Consider the following 19,521-nt stretch of genomic DNA (forward strand, 5'->3'; position numbering starts at 1 on the left):
GAAATTCTGTGGTTCATAAAGACGTCAAGACCATCTGGGAAAGAAAGTGACTAAAACAGAAGCCATTTTTTATATGTATTGAGGCGTTGGCTCTAGTCTTCCCAAGAGCAAAGAATTTCTCAGGTACAATATTTTGTAAATCATATCAATCCATAAATCATGAGCTTTTTTGGAGAGTTCATGACCTGAGCCAAAGTTGGAGGCTCAACCTACTGAGCCACAGAGGCGACCCTTACACATTTTTTTTGACCCTTACACATTTTAAACTACTATTTTTTTAATGTTTTATTTATTTCTGAGAGAGAGAGAGAGAGACAGCATGAGCAAGGAAGGGTCAGAAAGAGAGGGAGACAAAGAATCCAAAGCAGGCTCCAGGCTTCTGAGCTAGCTGTCAGCACAGAGCCCAATGCCGGGCTCGAACCCACAAACCATGATATCATGACCTGAGCCAAAGTCGAATGCTTAACCGACTGAGCCAACCGGGCGCCCCATAAACTACTATTTTTTTTAACTGTTTTTAATGTTTTACTATTCAGAGAGAGAGAGAGAGAGAGAGAGAGAGTAGGGGAGGGGCAGAGAGCAAGGGAGACACAGAATCTGAAGGAGGCTCCAGGCTCTGAGCTGTCAGCACAGAGCCTGATGCGGGGTTGGAACTCAGGAACCATGAGGTCATGACCCTAGCCAAAAGTCGGATGTCCAGCTGACTGAGCCACCCAGGTTCTCCAAAACTACTATTTTTTCAAAAAAGTAATCTCTCTGCCCAACTCAGGATTGGAACTCACAACCCCAGAGATGAAGAGTTGCATGCTCTACCGGCCGAGCCAGCCAGGCACCCTCAGAGAAATTTTTAAAAGAAATTTATTTGTGATTCTCTCAACTTGAGAGCTGAGGAAGGTGGGCGACTGTCAGCCTGTGCATTAGGATTCCCTTAGAGCACTGTGGAGATTATCTAGAATTAAGGAAAGATACACTGAGAGTCACAGTGAATTTATTTAGAAGTAAATACTGAGTGTATTTTTCATTTTAAATGCACTCTTTCTGAAAAGGAATTAGAGCTTACTTTGTACTGGCCAAAAGAACTATACCCCTGAATGTTTTTATTCCTATCATTATTTTTTTGGGGGGGGCAGACAGAGAGGGAATCTTTTTTTTCACTTTATTATTTTTTAATGTCCTTTTAAATGTTTATTCATTTATTTTTGAGAAAGAGAGACAGAGAGAGAGACAGAGAGAGAAAGAGAATCCCAAGCACGTTTTGTGCTGTCAACACAGCCCGACGTGGGGCTCCAAACCACCAACTGTGAGATCATGACCTGGGCTGAAATGAAGAGTTCGTTGCTTAACCTACTGAGCCATCCAGGTGCCCTTAGAGGGAAAGAATCTTAAGCAGGGTCCAAACTCTGCATAGAGCCCCCCATGCAGGGCTCGATCTCACAACCCTGAGATCATGACCTGAGCTGAATCAAGAGTCAGACGCCTAACCAACGGAGCCACCCAGGCCCCTATTTCTATTATTAATTAACCTTTGACTTTAAACAAGAAAAAGACACTGAGCCTCTTTGAATTAAGCTATATTAAGAGAAATCAGTTTCCACTTCTGAGACGACAGCCTTGGTAGAGATGAACCCACAGGGAGCTGGCCATTGGAGGGGGGCATAGGTGGTTAGGAATGGGGACTAGCAGGGAGAGGGATGGACGTGAAAGGGTGGATCCCGGTCAGCCGCTGGAGTTGTGGACATTAGTGTACTGTATCTATCCAGTTCAGGTGATTGCCTGACACCAATCCTTTTTCTCGGGCCTGTTCTAAAAAGAGCTCTAGCGAGTATAGATGAGTCATGTTCCAGAAAGAGCACTAACCCATTATCCATCACCAGATCACAACTCCCAAGTCAGAGAATGCTGAAACCTGAGACAATGAGTATGTCCTGCCCGGGGCCCCGGGGTGAAAGGGTGCTGGGCAAATGGTATCTTTGCCTTCTCGCTCTTTTGCACCTAATCCATCAGTTTATTTTTCTTCTTTAAATGTCCTGGTATAAGAGGGCTAAATTCTATTGTTTCCTGTGGTTTTGATAGGGACAGTTATAATCAGTTGCCTTTACCTCTTCCAGCAAGATCAGGAGGCACTCGGACATACTCATTATTTATGGTACTGGCCAGTAAGGGAGCAAGTGCTACGTGAAGTTTAGGTGGGAAGCAAACTAGGAGGTAGAACACAGGGAACAATTTAGGTTATGGGGAACCTCTTCCCCCTTGAGAACCACCAAATCACAACGTAAAAGTCAATCAAGGGGTCCACACAGAAGTGAACATTCACATAATCTAAACAGAATAGTTTAGTACAAAGAGTACGCTTGTGTGAAAGTGATTCTGACAAAATATGAGGCTAGTTTGCAGGCAAAAAGCTCACTGGACCCAGAGATCTGCCCTTCTCGCCGAGGGATAGGCAGCACTCAAGCTTAGCTTCCCCTGGGACCTCTTCACACAGGAGGACTGGAACACCCCATCAACCTCAAGGTCCCAGAGAATTCTTATAAACAGCCGGTCCCCCAAATCCAGACTGCCTGGCAGCAAGCAGTCCAAATAGTGCATCGCCAACAAGGCTCCTCACAGGCTTGCTCTAGGAGAAGCGTTCTTGCCAGTGGAACCCAGGCTCACCTTTCAGGTCCAACAAGGATTCCCTCTCTCGCTAAGGCTCATTTAGCTGCTCCGGGCCCCACCCACCACCTGTGGAAACCAGCACTGAGCCACAGCATGGCACCATTTCTCAAGGAGACCAGCCAGCCACTTGGGCAAATAATTACTTTGGATCGATTCCACACGGGGTGTGTGTGACTATGGGACAGCAATTCATTCTTTTCAGGACTGATTCACACTCTAGTTACGAGCCTGCCTTTCCTATCCATAGTTCCTCCAGCAGCGCTGCCACCGCTAACGCGTTTATGAAATGGTTATCCATTGACATGGTATCCCATACAGTGTCACTTAAAACCAACAGACCGTGTTGCTATGCTACAAAGGAGCTGCACAGGACCATGAGAATCCGTGGTCGCATCATATACTTCACCACGCGGAAGCAGACAGTTTAATGAAATGGCTCATTACAGGCCCAACTCACCTTTTAGCTCTTAGTATATGTGCTGCCAGAATGAGCACAACTTTTTAGCTTTTAGACAGTACCCTGTGGAGTTGGGGCAACTTGGTGAGTGGCGGCCCTTGTTAGTCCCATGAAGAGCCACTGCTCTTGTCACCATGAGTTACCCTGGGTGAGACCAGAAAAAAAGCAGCCCAGCGGAGGCCAATCTATATTGCTGACTACTGGGGCGCCTGGCTGGCTCGGTTGGTAGAGTGTGTGACTGCTGATCTTGGAGTTGTAAGTTCAAGCCCCATGGAGGGCGTAGAGATTACCAAAAAAAAAAAAAAAAAGGATGAATCCTTAAATTGCTGACCTACTGTATAATGTGCAAACAAAATGGTTATTAGTTTAGACTATTATGTTTTGGAATGGTTTGTTATGTGCCAATGGATTATCAACACAAATGAGGCCAAAACTATCTGAAATGGTGCACAGTTGTATCTGACACAGCTGCAGAAAATACATGCTACGTTCTATCACATTCTAACGAGAGCTTTAGATCCTTCCCTAGAGGCTCACCAAGAGGCAGCAAACCTGGGTCTAGAACCATAACCCGAACATTTCCTCCAGCTGAAGGGAGAGAAGACTAGAAGGGAGATTGTCATAGTTCTCATCTCTCAGAAAGTATTGTCGATTTTCTCTTCCACTGGAGCAGGCAAAGCCTAAGCGAGGGGGCCTCTGAGAGCGGAGTTAGGAGTGCCTTAAAGATGTGTCACACCCCAGCTGCTTGGTTGAACTATAGCTATTTGAGAAATTTAGGGGAGAGACCAAGAGTGTTCGGGAGAGCTGGCCACATATCCTTGCAGTTTAGAGACCAGGGTCAGCACAGACACTGCCGCCTGCTTTGTCCCAGAAGACTTCTGAAAACAGGAAGCTTATGGGGGCAGCAATGACAGAGCCCCGTGTCTGTTACTTAGCAGGGCGAGGATATGCGTGTTTCCTATGGGGTATTCCATAAGGGCAGTTTCTATCAAAGAACTATACCATGAGGAGGGTGCGGGAGAATCGCACTCACCTCGTAAGAGAGCCAGCATTTGGATGCCAGTCACATTGAAGATATATGGACAACCAAGAGAGGACTTGTAGCAACATCAAAAATAAGAGACCAGATATTGAGGAGAGAGAGGCCTGACGGGGGGAGAGCATCATATGTGCCCTAGGATGTACTATCCAATCTTCCCAATGGGAGCCTAAGAAGAACCTCCAAAAGCAATTAAGAGATAAAGAGCCAATTTAGGCACCTGCCATGTCCAGAGAGGACAAAACAGTCTTATGACTGTAACCTGTAAAGCAGGAAATTCTCTCCATTCCCTCCATCTTCATCCTTGGAGGAGGAGAAACTCCTGGTTAGAAAAATGGGGAGCAGGGGCGCCTGGGTGGCTCAGTTGGTTAATCGGCCGACTTTGGCACAGGTCATGATCTCGCAGTTTGTGGATTAGAGCCCAGCATCGGGCTCTGTGCTGACAGCTCAGAGCCTGGAGCTTGCTTCAGATTCTGTGTCTCCCTCTCTCTCTGCCCTTCCCCTGCTCACGGTCTATCTGTCTGTCTCTCAAAATTAAATAAACATTAAAAAATTTTTAAAAAAATAAAAATGGGAAAGGAGAAGTAGAAACCTAAGGAACAGAAAGAGGATTATACTCGCTTCTTCGATTCTAAGCCCCTCACCGGCGGCAGAACCCAACTGGGAGAGAGGACAAGACATAACTTTAAATCAGGTTCTGAGATTTGATTATTTTATCGGGCTGCTGGTTCCCCACCACCACCCCTAACCCCCTCTCCCCACCCCGCTCACAGCAACTCACTAACCTTTTTTCTAGAGTCACGGAATTTTTAGCTTAGGTATGAGACTGCTTAAAAATAAGAACACATTTCTCAGTCTCCCTTGCAGGTAAATACATTAATGTGAATAAGTTCTGGCTGACAGTCTGTGAACATAAATGATGTTAACAACTTCTGGGCTGTCCCCTTAAAGGACATGGGTAGATCTTCCCCTTCCTGATGACTGGAATGTGATGTGGTGCTAGGTCAGCACTCTAGGGATGGTGGAGCAAGAAGACAGAAAAAGAAAAGAATCTCCAGCTCACTCTGTGGAACAGAGCTGCTGTTATTAGTCCGCCTTTGCCACGTAAGAAGCAAAAGCTTACGACAATGCACAGTTATTTCTCACTCGTGGCTTTGTGAGTGGGCTGGCCGGGGCAGCTTTGTTTGGGATAAAACCCTGAACTCAAAGCAAGTTTCCCATCAATGTTTTAACACGAGGGTGCCCGCTATGTGGGGTGGGTGACAAGAGTGAAAAGGCTCCCTTTTTGGCCACATCCAGCTTCTAAGATGACTCTCAACAGGAGAGCTGCTCTGCTGCTGGATGTGGGTCAAGCCCAGATCCACTCTAGTGTCTTCCTCATACCCAGGTCAGAGAGAGACTGGAACTCAGGCCAGTGGCAGTTCCTTCCCATAGCAGTAGTCGGGTCCCCACCCGGGCAGACACAGCATCTTGAGCCCCCATCAGAGACACTAGCGCCAGTAGGTGCTCTTCCCTCCTCAGAGGTCTGAATTTCAGCTCCACACAGCCCCTCCTCTAAATACGGAAATTGTGATAACCCCAGTATCTCCCCTTGGTCCCCCTAGCTTTGGGCAGAGCGGCTGCTATGCCGTTGTAGCACGGTTGCTGCTCCCTCCGTTGTATACTGAGTTCTCTTCTTGCATTTTCAGTTATCTAATTGTCACCTTTTTATATTAAATTCTGTTTAAAAAATGGGTGGCTTGTTCCATGACATTACCCTGATTCAATGGACTAAATCCTATGCCTATAAGACTCCCTCAAGAATTTTCCCTTTTGAATTTTTTAATGTTTTTTATTTATTTCTGAGAGAGAGAGAGAGAGAGAGACAGCGTGAGCAGGGGAGGGTCAGAGAGAGAGGGAGACACAGAATCCAAAGCAGGCTCCAGGCTCTGAGCTGTCAGCACAGAGCCCGACGCGGGCCGAACTCACAAACCGTGAGCTCATGACCTGAGCTGAAGTCGGACGCTCAAGCGACTGAGCCACCCAGGCGCCCCAAGAATTTTCCCTTTTGATATATTTCATGATACCCTGCTCCCAGTACCTGTCACTTCTCTCGGTACCTATTTTTGTTAGAGCATCCACTGTGCTCAACTGTCATCACTGGTTTTTTACTCATCCGTCGCCATCCCAGGCCAATAGCTCCCTGAGGTCAGAGCACATCTCCGTGTCTTCAGTCCCTAGCACATAGGAAACTCTGAACAACATACGTTTGAATCAACGAATAAATGAACGAGCGAAGAAAAATAAAACAGGAACGGAAGAAGGTAATTGTATGCCATTTGGAAGGCTCACGTAGCGCCAAAATGAAAGAGAAAGTTCTTGGGTAATGTGAGAAGTCGGAGGGCTGTGGCTTCCAGCAGCGAACCCAGCTCCTAGCACACAGCGAGTTCCTAATGAAAAAACGGGAATCGGACAACAGGATGAAAGGGCAGCTGAGACTCTACAAAGAACGCGCGGTGACTGCGAGACCCGGGAGAAGGAAAGGGCTGGGACTCCTGAAGAAGCCAAATTGGCCATTCAAGCTAAGAGGGAGGACCAAGCGTTAAGGGACACCTCCCACTTTCCCAGTCAGCCCTGCCCAACCCTTTCCCGGGTTTCATTTCTGGTTCCTCCGCCCACCCTTTCTCCGCCCCCTTGCCTCTGGAAGGAAACAGGTAAAACACGGAGAACTGGGTCTTACTTCAGGAGCCGTTCTGAGCATGCGTTACTCCCCGTTCCGCGCAGCCGCAATAACTTCCGCCGTAACTGGTACCGCCCATTTTCGCTTCGGAGGAGTGTTTGCTCTGAGGGCAGCTGAGGCTGCCCTAATTGACCACCTTTCCTGTGGGCCCCCGCTCTCCAGGCGCTGTGGGAGAAGTCTCGCGAGATCGCCTTCGGCAGTCCCCGGCGGCGCCATCTTTGTGCCTGGCGAGCGACGGCACCCGACGAGAGTCCTGAAGCCCGCGGTTCGCTTGCCAAGCTCTAGCTGAGACCGGATCCAGGAAATACGAGGCGGGCCTCGGTGGGAGGGACGCACTGAGGGAGGAGGGAGGAAAGGAAAGGGGGCGGCGGCGGCGGTGGCAGCGGCGGCGGCTCTCACCAGACCGGGCCCCGCGCAGCGCGCACCCGAGGGGGGTCGGGCGGGGAAGCGGCGCCAGCCCGGACCCCCCCGCGGGAGCAGGCGGCGGGCGAGAAGGCGAGGCAGCGGCGGCAGCAGACAGGGAGCAGCGGCTGCCGGGTGAGTGTCCTCGAGAAGGGCCCGGCACCTGCCCGAGCCGGGGCGTCTGGGGTGGCCCTGGGGTCGTCTCGCAGACCCAGCTCCCGGGCGCTAGGTGTGCGCGCAAATGCGGGCGTCCCGGGGGCTCGGCTCGGCCTGGGGTTGAGGCGGACACCGGGAATTGCGGGGCTATTGGAGGTCTGCGCAGGGCCTGGCGCGCCCGCCCCAGACGCCCTGGGAGGCCGAGGAAAGAGGGAGTGGCCGGGGGCCTTGCTTGGCCTTCACCCCCCAAACAGAGGGGATGGTGTCCTTCCTCGCCGCACCCTGGACGTTGCGGAGAGTGAACCTCAGTGGACGGGCTTCAAGCCCCCAGCAAGGCGTTTGGGGATGAGGACTAGTCAGCATCAAGGTTGGGTCTCTTGAGGGTATGGAGAGCTGTGGGGGAAGGTTGGTAATAGTAGTAATTGTTCTAAACGGGGTTTGCAAATTAGTGGCAGGTGTGGAGTAAGGCCAAAACCTGGTTTCCGTTTTTGTTTTTTGTTTTTTGTGTTTTGTTTTAGACAAAGATCGCACAAGCATTCCTCTGAGGTCCGACAACAGATTAGTTATTCCCAGTTGGAGTTGTGTAGTTTAGTCCTGTGTGCCAGCTCATTAAAAGGGCACAAAAAACAGGATTTGGGGGGATGGGATGAGGGATAAAGGTGGGTTATCAAGTAGGCTGCGTATAAAGTCAAAAGTTCATGGTGTTGATAAAAAGCATTTTTGTCTTTACTGAAACGTAATTTATTTAAATTGCTTAAGAACATTTGTCACCTTTGATCCAGACAGGGCTTGTCAATTCCCTGTGTTCTTCAGTGATGTTTGTCAATCCGACAATAATTTTAGCATGTGATGTATTTAGTTCTGGTTTGTGAAAGAACAAGAATGAATGAGAAAGAAGATCAATTTGACAAACTTAGTTTCTTTTTCTCACTTTTGCATTTTACAAGAATAAAGGAATTTATTTTTTTCTCTGCTTTGCAAATGTTTTGCAATCAGAACGTTTGTAAGAAGAAAGAAACCTGTCGATCAAGAAAAGGGTTTTTAGATGAGAACTTAGCATTTAACAGTATGATAAAAGGCATCATCATTCACGGTAAATTTTGTGTGATGTCAAGAATGCAAGCAAATACACGTACATATTTTAGAGCAACTTGGTACGAAGTTTTTCAGCTTTAGCCCCCTAGCCCTGTTTGCTTAGGACTGGCTCAGCTCAATCAAAGGAAAGACTTCAATGAAGATAAATATATGACTTTCATCTTTACATTGAACAGAACATAATTATGTTCTGTCACTCTGAATTCACATGTTGATTTGACACAGTCTTCTCAGTTACATAGATGTTTTTCATTGGCATATTCTGTGCAGTTTGTGTTGGAGCTGAGGAAGCTGGCTAGTATTGAGTCTATTCAAACACTGGGTTTGGTGGCTTATGTATGTTTGCACTTAATTCTCATTGCTCCCCTGTGCAGGTAATGTTCTTCCTGTTGTACAGATAACCACAGTAACCTGTAGTATTCTTCAGGAGTTTTCCCAAGGAGGTTTTATAGCTGGCAAACTGCAGAGCTAGAACCCAGATTCATGTGTGTCTGATTTTAGAATATGTGCTTTTTCTACTATATTCTGCATAAGTGTGTGTGCTAACTGATAAAAATTTCATGAAAATGGAAATTTTTGTTACAAAGAAACCTTTCAGTTCTGTTGGTTATCTTGAAAGATTTCAGTGTTCTTGGTTGGAGATAATCTCAAGTGTTTTGTTGTTGTTATTGTTGTTTTTTCCTTCTTTTCAGACACGTTCATTTTGCAGCCAGAGGTAACATTTTAACAGAAGTCTGCTGATTAGTGACCTATGTGAAATTCAGATGTTTTCTGTAACTTTGTCTCCAGTTTCAGCGTGCCCAGGATACTTCAGAGCTTAAATATTTTGTTTCTTCTGGTCCTGAATAGTTTTTCAAATTACATTACTAAAATAAAATACCAAGTATTTCTAGGGGTTTGAATTTGCTTTATCATAGCTTGGAGGTATACATACACACACCCACCCACCTACCTTCTCCAACAAGTGGAGTATTTGATAACAGACACTGTTTTTCTTCTCTTTAATTTAGTACAGAGGTTTTGGATCCACTTTGTCATTTGCAGAAAATGTGGCAGCTATTCTGGGATCCAGTATAATCTGCTGTGGGGCTAGGGAGTGAAAAATCTTGCAGGTTCCCAAGCAGTATCTGACCTGTCAGTGAAACAGCAGGAACATCTTGCCAGTGCCTGGCGGATGGTCCTTTTTGTCCCCTAATGGTCTCTGCTCTTGCCTCTTTGACGTGCTGCTGAGCTTGCCTCCTGGCCCTCATCTCCTCTCAGGAGAGAGCGCACCTGGAAGAGAAGCAGCTAAAATAATAGGGGGAGAAAAAAGGAAGCTGAGTGCCTGGCGCTCGCCCTCCAGCAGGTCACTTGCTCAGGTTTGCCTCTTGAATTAATTACCCCTGGTTGGGAGTTGTGGAAATGTTACTCTGGAATTTGGGATTTACTGTGTCATCGTTTAAGAAGTAACTTGTTTGGGGGACCTTCGGTTATGTAGCCCCATCTCGTGGAAATGTGGGCGTTAGAGGCTGGAGGTACAGCCTGAAGTCCTGGGCTCTGGATGCATCTGTGTGTATGAGTTTGGAGCTTTGCTTGCAAATAATAGCTTCCAGTCCTGACAAGCGGTGTTTGGGCTGAATGAGCAACTTTTTCATTACAGTTATACTCCCAAGAAAGAGTTAATTATCCTTCCTTATTTGTGAAGGTAATTACTCATGATGTTTGGGCTATTGGGGTGAAAAACTTGACAGATGATACTGTAACTGAGTGCTCATTCAGTAAACAAAAAAGCCTTTTCTGAAATGATTTATATTGCCACTGTATAAAGAAAAAGCACCAGGAAATTACCTCCTATGTATTTAGAAGTATATTTTCTTATCTTCCACATAATAAGCCTCAATTTATTACCATGGCCACAAATACTTGTTTGTGTAAAAGTGAAATGGACCTAATGAAATACTGGAAACTCTCAAAATTATTAATCCTAAATATTTGAGAATGGTTATTATAGTTTAATTCATTGGCAATTCAGTTAACTTGTTTGTCTGACCCTGCACTATCCCACTTCCTGTGTCAAATTTCCTTAGGTTCCTTCCTCCCTTTTTACTACTGGCTGTTTCTGCAGGTACCCAGAGCCCTTACTTAGGTTCCCTTAGTTCTGATCAACACCGAAGTCATCGGCAGAGTGGATGCTGACAAGGAGGAAAACAAAACTCCTATAGGTCCATTTTCCTTCTCCTAATCCCTGTGCTCTACGGGATCAAGAAGGACCTGGACAAGACCCCTTACTGAACCCACTCCGTTCTTTTTTTTTTTTTTTTTTTTTAATTTTTTTAATGTTTTACTTCTGAGAGAGAGAGCATGAAACAGGAGGGTCAGAGAGAGAGGGAGACACAGAATCTGAAGCAGGCTCCAGGCTCTGAGCTGTCAGCACAGAGCCCGACGCAGGGCTCGAACCCACAAACCAAGAGATCATGACCTGAGCCGAAGTTGGACGCTTAACCGACTGGGCCACCCAGGCGCCCCAATGTTTGTTTATTTTTGAGAGAGAGCACAAGTTGGGGAGGGGCAGAGAGAGAGGGAGACACAGAATCCAAAGCAGGCTCCAGACTCCTAGTTGTCAGTACAGAACCTGACGGTGGGGCTCGAACCCACAAACGTGAGATCATGACCTGAGCTGAAGTCGGTCGCCCAACCCACTGAGCCACTCAGGCGCTGCTTAACCCCTTCCATTCTTTATTGAAAAGAGGAATGAGAGTAGCCAGAGTGAGAGGGGCACTGTCAAGATCTTTGCCACTGTTTGTCTTTTTCTTTTCCTTCCCTCTCTTAAGCATTAAGAAGGAAAGTTTGTAAAAGCTCATCTGCTCCAGAAGTGGGCCCTTCCCTGTTGTCCTCTGCTGTAGCCCACCCTGACCCTCACACTTCTCTTGCCCCACCCTTCATCCTGCTCTCCCAAGTAGATCCTGCCTGCCTTATCCCAGGACGTCCTCCCACCACAGCTCTGCCTTTTAGCCCTAACTCGGAAGCCTCATGCACTGCCAACTACCGTGTTCCTTGCCTTTTCTCCTGCTCTGCCTTGATCATGGGAGCCTGGGCCTGTGGTCCTGCAGCGGGCCAGGGTGAAGAATTCGTTGCTACTGGAGGGCTGAGTGGAGCAGGAGTAGTTGCTTTTATTGTAAAGTTAATTGCAAAGTGAGTTTTCCCAGAGAAATGTTGCCCGTGCAGGTTTGGTATTTTATTATACTTCAGTAACCTTACGGGTGTTTTAGCTTTTGTGGACTGGTTTGGACTCCTGCCACATAGACCTTTGTTTGCTGGGAAGTCGAGTTCTGAGATTCAAATAGATGATTTAAAAAATCCGGGTGTGCTCCCGAAGTTGTTGGGGGTTGCATGCTTTTTGTTAATTACTCAGTGGGATGGTATGGAACACACCTTTTAGCTGTCCAAAATTAGATGTGTTATATGCATCAGGTGGCTCTTTGGGGAGATTAAACAGATAGCCTTTGTAGATTGTCAGTGAAGAATTTTTAAATTTAGGCACATGTTTTGAAATATAGCTGTTCAGCCCATCCCAGGTTAATATTTGTCCTCAAAGCAGATGTTACAGTGTTGTGGAAAGAACAGTTTTGCTTTGTCATAAAAACCATATCTTGTTCCCACTATCTCTTGTTGCTGTTTTGAAACTTTTCAAAGGTATTTGAACTGTAACTGTAGCAGTTATTTTATCCTCGTTTACTTAATGATAAAGAGGGACAGTGTTTGTTTTACCTGAAGATTTTAAAATAAGGTTTTATTAGTCTGTTGTTGGAATTACGTGCTGTTACCACTGTTGTAGTGTTCAGACAAGTGAGGGATTTCAAAGTGATAAAAGCAAAGCAAAACACATTTGAAATTTGTTCTCTGTAAATGTGTTCAGTCTTAGCTTGGTTGAAAGATATATTGCTGGTGAAAGGCAAGATCTCTCTCTCTCTCTCTCTCTTTTTTTTTTTTTTTTTTTTGGTCTCCAAATCACTCTTATTTTACAAATGGGGTAAGCACCCTTTCTTTAAGAGTTTGCCTAATTATTTAATTATACCCAGGGTGCAGTGGTTAAAAATATCTGTGTGGTAAAATGCTCAAATGTTCAAATCTTACTTTTGACACTAGCTCTGTGATCTTGGCTTGGGCAAGTTGCTTAATCACTGACCTGTTTCCTCATTTTTGAAATTGGGGTAGTGTAATATTTACCTCATAGGGTTTTTGTGAGGATGAAATGAGCCAGTGGATGTATAGTGCATATTGAGAACATAACTAGCAATAGTAAATACTCAAGAAGAGTTAGTTTTTCTTAGTATATACTGCCATCATCCTTGTTACTCCTGCTATTAGTAACTTCTGAGATGGCACCCCTTCTGTGCTGTGGGGGTGTGTGTATGTGTGTGAGTGAGTGAAGGAGAGAGAGAGAGAGAGAGAGAAAGAAAACATTTGTGTATTTGGCAGTAATTTTTTTATTTGTTTATTTTAGTGGGAGAGTGTGTGAGCAGGGGAGAAGGGCAGAGGCAGAGAGAGAATCTGAAGCAGCCTCCATGCTTCGGTGCAGCCTGGTGCAGGGCTTGATCCCATGTCTCTGGGATCATGACTTGAGCTGAAATCAAGAGTCGGATACTCAACCAGCTGAGCCACCCAGGCGCCCCTTGGTAGTAATTTTTAGTGCAGAGCTGATGGGGGCAGGGGGAAGGGAGAGCAGTATATTAACGGCTGGATATATCCAAAATTGGCTGTAGTGTAGGAAGTGCATATTAAGCTAATTTTTTTCAATAACACTATTCCTATTATGTTAAGTATAAGAAACTGCCACCTTGATATATGAGCAAAAGTAGATGATGTGAGTTACTGCAGTGTCTTTTATTGAAATTTATTTAATTATCTTGGCATCTATAAGGCCAAATTTTGTGTGGAAGGAGCCTCAGCTTCTAAATGGTCCATTTATAAGACTATCTTTTTGGAATTCACCACCGTTTTCCCACAGAAATAAAGTCACACAAGGCCTTCAGATTCCCAGGCCAGTCCCACGTATCTGAATTTGAAGACTGATAGTATTGTAAAAACTAACTTCAGTGTATAACAGTGTCTCAACAAGAGCCCACATTGAGTACAGGAGGTACTGCAAGATTATGAATACAATCTTGAAGATGGGACGGGGGAGTCACATTCCTTCTGGATCCTAGCAAGGACTACCAAGTCTTGGGCAGAGGGCTTGCTTCTCTAGTGGATGCGGAGGACAGGGTGAGTAGTGGGACCTGGTCTCTAGAAGGCAGAACTTTTTTCCTGGTGTGGGTCCTCAAAAGGCTGTTTAGTATAGCGGTTGCCCTCAAATCTCTGTTCTGTCACTTCCAGAACTTCTTGTTTGTGGAATGTACTTACTGGCACTGTACTGCCTATCTTCTAGGTTCTTGGGAGGGTTCAGCGTGGTAATATATATAAAGCACTTAAAATAGCAGCTAGCCCCTAGGCCAGTGCATAAGTAATGTTACAGGTATATTTATTACTAAGTGTTACTGTGTTAGGACCTCTAAAATACTCCTCTCTGCTTGGCTGTCCACTGCCTGTGTGTTTTATACTTAAATAGTATTGTTCTCCTTTTCCACTGAGAAATGGTTTCATAGCTTTTCATTTTCATACCTGCCTGATGTAAGCACCTTTTTTTTTTTTTTTTTGAAGCTTTCCTGGGGTTTATTTAGTAATACTGGAAAAATAGGTAACATTTTAAGTCTTTTTTTGTACTCCCCCCCCCGCCCCGCCACCAGTTTAGGCCTTGTGAAGACACTAACTGGACATTTTGATTGTGTTGGAATTGAGGTACAGACTTCTTAACTTTTGGTAGTTTTTGCTGTCAAAAATTTTCTTTTCAAAAAGCTTTTTATTTTTGAATAACTTTAGATTTACAAAAAAGTTGCAATGATGGTATAGAGTTTCCATATACCCTTCATCCGGGTATACATAACCGTAGTATATTTGTCAAAACTAAAGACATTAACATTGGTACATTTCTATCAACTAAACTGCAATTTTGTTTGTTTCACTAGCTTTCCCAATAATGCCCTTTTTCTGTGCCAGGATCCCATCCAGGATACCATGTTGCATTAGTTGTTAAGTCATTAGAATTTTTTTTATGTTTATTTTTGAGAGAGAGAGCACAAGCAGGGGAGGAGCAGAGAGAGAGGGAGACACAGAGAAAGAGGGAGACCAAGAATCCCAAGTAGGCTCTGCACTCACAGCACAGAGCCCAACACAGGGCCCGAACTCACCAACTGAGATCATGACCCAAGCCGAAGCTGGACACTCAACCAACTAAGCCACCCAGAAGCCCCAGTGGTTAAGTCATTTTTAATGTTTGTATTTAAATCATTAAGACCTCCATTTCTTTAGTGAATGGGGTGTCTGTGGCCATAAAACCATTTTCTGAATTAAGTTTTCTGCAGACTTCAGAAGCTCAGGTGTTTGCCCTGGGGATTGCGAGTCCAGGCATTCATCTTGGTGCTGAACTTTCTAGTTTGAAATAAAAGGAAAGAGTTTATGATAGTGGAAAGAATGCTTGGGGATAGAGTGGAGACTAAAGTGTTTATATAATTTTTTAAAATGTTTTTTATTTATTTTTTTTGAGAGTCAGAGTGCGAGCAGGGGAAGGTCAGAGAGAGAGGGAAACACAGAATCTGAAACAGGCTCCAGGCTCTGAGCTAGCTGTCAGCACAGCCCGACGCGGGGCTCGAATGAGATCACGGGATCTCATGTGAAATCATGACCTGAGCCGAAGTCGGACACTTAACCGACTTAGCCACCCAGGCGTCCCTAAAGTGTTTATATAATTTAAAAATGTTTTCACAGGACTAAATGGTTCATTCTATGTACTGTACACTTTTGATGGAGTTAACTTCAGAATAACAAGTCATTCTTTAAAAAATTTTAAAGTTGGGGTGCCTGGGTGGCTCAGTCACTTAAGCGTCCAACTCTTGAATTCGACTCAGGTCATGATCCGAAGGTGGCAGGATCGAACCCCATGTCAGGAGCCTACTTGAAATTCATATTCTCTCTCTCTCTCTCTCTCTCTCTCTCTCTCTCTCTGCTCACGTTCTCTCTCTCTGTAAAATAAAAAATTAAAAAAAAAAATGTTAACGTTACATGGGGCGCCTGGGTGGCTTAGTTGGTTAAGCGTCTGGCTTCAGCTTAAGCTCAGGTCATGATCTCACCGTCCGTGGGTTTGAGCCCCGTGTTGGGCTGTGCTGACAGCTCAGAGCCTGGAGCCTGCTTCAGATTCTGTATCTCCCTCTCTCTCTGACCCTCCCCTGACCACGCTGTCTCTCTCTCTCTCTGTCAGAAATAAATAAAATGTTAAAAAAAATTTTTTTTAAATGTTAAAGTTACAGAGAAAGCATACATTCTTCATATTGGATATAGAAGTTAACTAGAATGAATTGGAGAAATTAATTTTTTAAGCTGATTTAATAAGAAATTAAGTTAGTAGAAAAATTTATTGTCACAGATTTAGCACTTTTTTTTTTTTTAACTCTATACTGATTTCAGATTGTGGTCATTAGTGGTGTTTTGGTCTTTTTCAGAGGTACCTTATGCTCTAGGTGCCATTGTCGTTCTAAATTACCACACATGTCACACAGAGCCATTTAGTGTAAACAGAAAGTTATCGGTTAGGTTGCACATCATGAACTTTACTTTTAGAAAGTCTTATCTTTTCTGCTCCAGGAATAGCTTTTGGCTATAAGTCTTGGATGGCACAGAAATTAATTTTGAGTTGATAACATTTGGATGAAAATGTTTAAATTGAATATAGCCTATACTGAAGGACACTGCCAGTAAACAAATTCTTTTGCTGGGTGTGAATCCTCTAGAACTTAAAGAAAATTGGGAGAGTGATAAACTTAATTAAATAACTTTGCCTTACGGAGAGCTGCTTAAGACTTTGGACAAATTACCCTACTCAAAGGACTTTCGTTTCTTCATTTATAAAATTAAATTTGACTAGAGGTGTGAATCTATTCATTTCTAAGATTTGAAAGACCTTCTTATCAAAAACATCAAGTGGCTTATCTTAGATCTTTATGACCCAATACTAGTCACTAAATCTAGATATACTTCGATTTACCTTTTTGGATTTGAATAGTTTCAAACCAATTTTACTGTAAGTGTGAGAGTTCCTAGTTGGTTTGGCGCTTCTATGAATATTTTTTGCTGGTTAACATGTTGTCTGATACTTGCTTTTTCAGTTGTTGTTAGTTATTTGATTTCTTTGCCCTGAAGCAATGGACTTCAGACTTTTTTACTCCTATCCTTTAACAAATTTTGAAAAATAAGTATTCCTCCTTACTTAAAAAAAGAGCTTGTTAAAAGTTTATTAAATGTACAGAAAGCATGTCAGTAGTAAACAGCTCAGTGAATTTTCACTGAGCACACTTTTGTACCAGCCCCCAGATCAGGAAAGTGAACATTACCAGCCATGTAGAAGCCCCTTTATGTGCCTGTCTGATCACTTATTACCTTATACCCCTAGTCATTTCCCTGCCTTTTTTTTTTTTAAATAACCAGAAGTTTGTATCTTTTAATTTCCTTCATCATTTTCCTGACATTTAACATTATATATTTTTGCCTACTTTTGTGCTTTGTATAAATGGAATCCTAGTATACTCGTGGGCAACATCATGAATGTGGGACTTATTTATGTATTGTGCATAGTTGTAGACTGTTTCTTCTCAGAAAGGGTGAGAAGATAGGTTTTATTTTTCCTTTATTTTTTTTAATGTTTTTTTATTTATTTCTAGGAGAGAGAGAGAGAGACAGCGTGAGCAGGGGAGGGTCAGAGAGAGAGGGAGTCACAGATTGAAACAGGCTCCAGGCTCTGAGCTGGCAGTCAGCACAGAGCCCGACGCGGGGCTCGAACCCACGAACCGCGAGATCATGACCTAAGCGAAAGTCGGACGCTTAACCGACTAAGCCACCCAGGCGCCCCTATTTTTCCTTTAAAGGTGTGGTAGAACTGAGCCCTGAAGCCATTTAGACCTAGAGTTTGCTTTGTAGGAAACGTTTTAAGTACAGATTCAATTTTTAAAGTAGTAGTAATATACTTCAGTTTTTTTTTTTTTAATTGAGGTACAAATATAACATATAACATACCATTTTAGTTCCAGGCCCACAACACAATGATTCCATATTTCTGTATATTGCAAAATGTTCACCATAGTAACTCTAAGTAACATCTGTCACCATGCATAGTTATTACCCCATTTTCTCTTTTGACGAAGACTTTTTTTTTTTTTAATCTTTATTTATTTTTGAGAGAGAGAGAGAGACTGACCAAGGCCACAAGCAGGGGAAGGGCAGAGGGAGAGGGAGACACAGAATCTGAAGCAGGATCTAGGCTTCAAGCTGTCAGCACAGAGCCTGATGTGGAGCTCGAACCCATGAACTGTGAGATCATGACCTGAGTTGAAGTCATACGCTTTAACTGTTTGAGCTACCCTGGCACCCCACTTTTGATGACGACTTTTCAGATTTACTCTCTTAGCAGCTTTCAAGTGTGCAGTGCTATATTAATTATACTTGCCATGATGTACATTACATCCCCAGGACTTAGTTATTTTATAATTGGAATTTTGTACCTTTTGACCCTCTTCATCCATTTGCCTACCCCTGTTTGCTGTCTGTGGCAGCCACTGATCTAATCTGTTTTGTGTATCACTGAGCTTTTTTTTTTTTAAAGATTTTTTTTTTTTACATATAAGTGAGATCATATGGTATTTAACTTTCTTGATTATTGTAAATAATGCTGCAGTGAATATGGGAGGTAGTGGTTTTTCTGTTTTTGGATAAATGCCCAGAAGTGGAATTGCTGGATCACATGATAGTACTATTTTTAAGTTATTGAGAAATCTCCATACTGTTTTCCATAGTGGCTGTTCCATTTGCATTCCTACCAACAGTGGACAGGGTTCCATTTTTTCCACATCCCCACCAGCACTTGTTATTTCTTGCTTTTTTTTGATATTAGTCACTCTTTTTTTTAATATTTATTATTTATTTTGAAAGAGAGAGAATCCCAGGTGGGCTCTGTGCTGTCAGCGCCCAGAGCCTGACACGGGGCTCGATTGATCTCATGAACCACAAGATCATCACCTGAGCCAAAATCAAGAGTTGGACACTTAACCAGCTGAGCCACCAGGGACCCCAATATTAGTCATTCTGACAAGTGTGATATATTATCTCATTGTGGTTTTTTTCCTCCACTATTCTCTTTTTTGAAGTAAGCTCTAAGCCCAATGTAAGTATCAAACTCATGACTCTGAGATCAAGACTCATGTGCTCTACCACCTGAGCCAACTTGGCGCCCCTCATTGTGCTTTTGATTTGCATTATTTGATCATTAATGATGTTGAGCATCTTTTCATGTAGCTATTGGCCATTTGCATGTTTTGGGTAGAGAACTATGTAGATCTTCTGCCCATTTTTAATTTTTTTTTTTTTTTTTTTTTTACTATTGAGTTGTAGGAGTTCTCAGAGAGACGATTTGCAAATATTTTCTCCTATTCAGTAGGTTGTCTTCTCATTTTTGTTAATGATTTCCTTTGCTGTGCATAGTTGGATGTAGTCCCACTTGTTTGCTTTGCTTTTGTTGCCTTTGCTTTTGGAGCCAGATTGAGAAAAATCATCACCAAGACTAATGTCAAGCTTATTACTGCCTATGTTCTCTTCTAGGAGTTTTATGGTTTCATGTGTTATATGTTCAAGTCTTTAATCCATTTTTTTTTTAAATTTTTTAAATATTTTTAATTATTTCTAGGAGAGAGAGAGAAAGACAGCGTGAGCAGGGGAGGGTCAGAGAGAGAGGGAGTCACAGACTCTGAAACAGGCTCCAGGCTCTGAGCTGGCAGTCAGCACAGAGCCCGACGCGGGGCTCGAACCCACGAACCGCGAGATCATGACCTAAGCGAAAGTCGGACGCTTAACCGACTAAGCCACCCAGGCGCCCCA

The 19,521-nt window shown here is 43.9% G+C and overlaps 1 protein-coding gene across 5 annotated transcripts in view; it reads left to right on the top strand.

The window, feature by feature from the left end:
* The first annotated feature begins 7,245 nt into the window (after positions 1-7,245).
* The window catches only part of TAB3 (TGF-beta activated kinase 1 (MAP3K7) binding protein 3), an 89,552-nt gene continuing 77,276 nt past the window's right edge, over positions 7,246-19,521 (top strand). For all 5 annotated transcript variants that reach the window (XM_039248775.1, XM_039248779.1, XM_039248777.1 and 2 more), the window contains exon 1: positions 7,246-7,410. The gene's annotated coding sequence lies outside the window, so the exon portion shown is untranslated. The remainder of the gene's footprint in view (positions 7,411-19,521) is intronic.

The sequence above is a fragment of the Hyaena hyaena genome, unplaced genomic scaffold (assembly GCF_003009895.1).
Source record: "Hyaena hyaena isolate Hyena2069 unplaced genomic scaffold, ASM300989v1 scaffold_318, whole genome shotgun sequence".
Lineage (NCBI taxonomy): Eukaryota > Metazoa > Chordata > Mammalia > Carnivora > Hyaenidae > Hyaena > Hyaena hyaena.